This window comes from Populus nigra, chromosome 2 (assembly GCF_951802175.1).
Source record: "Populus nigra chromosome 2, ddPopNigr1.1, whole genome shotgun sequence".
NCBI lineage: Eukaryota > Viridiplantae > Streptophyta > Magnoliopsida > Malpighiales > Salicaceae > Populus > Populus nigra.
The window spans coordinates 11,565,893-11,568,392 of record NC_084853.1 but is presented as its reverse complement, the minus strand read 5'-3'; positions in this window follow the sequence as shown (position 1 = coordinate 11,568,392).

Sequence of the window (2,500 nt, the reverse complement as noted above, 5' to 3'; positions counted from 1 at the left end):
TCCCTATCAACTTGGCTCCCGTTGGCGGGATTGGAGGCCTACTGTTTGTTACAGGGCTAAAATCGTCAGGGGAAGAGCTGACGAAACAATGCTGGTTTGGATGCAGGGGGTAGTGTTGGAATCGGCAGCGCGGACAAAATCGGCAAAGTCGACAAAAAAGACTGTTGGTCTGGACATCGGGGCAGCGGCAGCCATGCCGACAGGGGGGGAAATCGGCAGCGCAGATTTGTGCAGCTGCAGGTTCGTCGGGGAAATCGGCAGCGCAGATTTTTCGATGAACATGGGCTGGAAGATGGACTGTCCAGGCCAGGCAGGGAAATTCGTCAAGGGGACACGCTGACGAAAGTAGGCTCGTCGGTGAAAATCGGCAGCGCAGATTTTTCGACGAACAGGGGCTGGATGCTGGACCGGCCGGGCCAGGCAGGAAAATTCGTCAGGGGGGCACGCTGACGAAAAGAGGGGCTGCCGCGTGGAAAATCGGCAGCGCAGATTTTTCGACGAACATTCGTCAGGGGGGCACGCTGACGAAAAGAGGGGCTGCCGCGTGGAAAATCGGCAGCGCAGATTTTTCGACGAACAGGGGCTGGATGCTGGACCGGCCGGGCCAGGCAGGAAAATTCGTCAGGGGGGCACGCTGACGAAAAGAGGGGCTGCCGCGTGGAAAATCGGCAGCGCAGATTTTTCGACGAACATTCGTCAGGGGGGCACGCTGAGGAAAACAGGGGCTGCCGCGTGGAAAATCGGCAGCGCAGATTTTTCGACGAACATTCGTCAGGGGGGCACGCTGAGGAAAACAGGGGCTGCCGCGTGGAAAATCGGCAGCGCAGATTTTTCGACGAACAGGGGCTGGATGCTGGACCGGCCGGGCCAGGCAGGAAAATTCGTCAGGGGGGCACGCTGACGAAAAGAGGGGCTGCCGCGTGGAAAATCGGCAGCGCAGATTTTTCGACGAACAGGGGCTGGATGCTGGACCGGCCGGGCCAGGCAGGAAAATTCGTCAGGGGGGCACGCTGACGAAAAGAGGGGCTGCCGCGTGGAAAATCGGCAGCGCAGATTTTTCGACGAACAGGGGCTGGACTGGCCGGGCCAGGCAGGAAAATTCGTCAGGGGGGCACGCTGACGAAAACAGGGGCTGCCGCGTGGAAAATCGGCAGCGCAGATTTTTCGACGAACAGGGGCTGGACTGGCCGGGCCAGGCAGGAAAATTCGTCAGGGGGGCACGCTGACGAAAGTAGGCTCGTCGTGGAAAATCAGCAGCGCAGATTTTTCGACGAACAGGGGCTGGACGCTGGACTGGGCCAGGCAGGAAAATTCGTCAGGGGGGCACGCTGACGAAAACAGGGGCTGCCGCGTGGAATGGCAGCCTACACGCAGATGCGAATTCGGCAGCGCACGATGGCTTGAGCAGGTCATGGGTTCGACTTGGCGCGATCTGAAACCTGGACGAGGGACTGTCGACGCTGGACGAGCCAGCGCGGTGGCCTGTCGTGCCCCGTTCAGGGGGGGCCTGCCGCGGAGACAGCCCTCGCGGGCTCGACAGCGCAGGCCAGCGTCCCCGACGTCGCTGGCCGCGGCAGGCGAGCTGCCGGGGTTCCCGCATTCCTACAAGAAAACGTCGTGCTTTCCACATGAAACCAATCCAGTAAAATCAGCCATATTTTTATGAGGCTGCCCACTGAATTTGGGGTCATTCCGGGCCGGTTCCTAGTTTTGCGGATTTACTCGATTTCTAATGGTAGGAAAATTAAAACAAATACTTCCCGACCTCGAAAAATTCTGGGAAAATTAATGAAGGTGGATTGGATTTTTGCCAACCTCTCTGCAAAATTTCAGCTCAAAATACCAAGAAATGAATTTTTTAGAGGGGGGGTGACAGCTGGGACCTAGTAGTGTCTCCCCCTGCCAGAGCTGCAATGACACTTATTGCTCTTTAGGGAGCCACCAGGCCGGCGCCCCTCAAAGACCACACGCGCGCGCGCGCCCGCCCGCGCTGGGCGCTGGGGCGCTGGGGCCTGAGGGCCTGGGGCCCTTGGGGGCCCTTGGGCGCTTGGGCGCGCGCGCGCGGCCCCCGCAGCCATGCCGCGCCGCGCGACGCGCGGACAGCCCCTGCTGGCTTGCTCTCTCGCCCGCGGGGGGGCTGCCTTCGGGCCCTGGCCCCCCGCGTTCTGGCCTGCCCCCTGCGGGGGAGAGGCTAGGCGCTGCAGGGGCCAGCCCGACGTCGCTGGCCGCGGCAGGCGACAGCCCCTGCTGGCTTGCTCTCTCGCCCGCGGGGGGGCTGCCTTCGGGCCCTGGCCCCCCGCGTTCTGGCCTGCCCCCCGCGTGGGAGAGGCTAGGCGCTGCAGGGGCCAGCCCGACGTCGCTGGCCGCGGCAGGCGACAGCCCCTGCTGGCTTGCTCTCTCGCCCGCGGGGGGGCTGCCTTCGGGCCCTGGCCCCCCGCGTTCTGGCCTGCCCCCCGCGTGGGAGAGGCTAGGCGCTGCAGGGGCCAGCCCGACGTCGCTG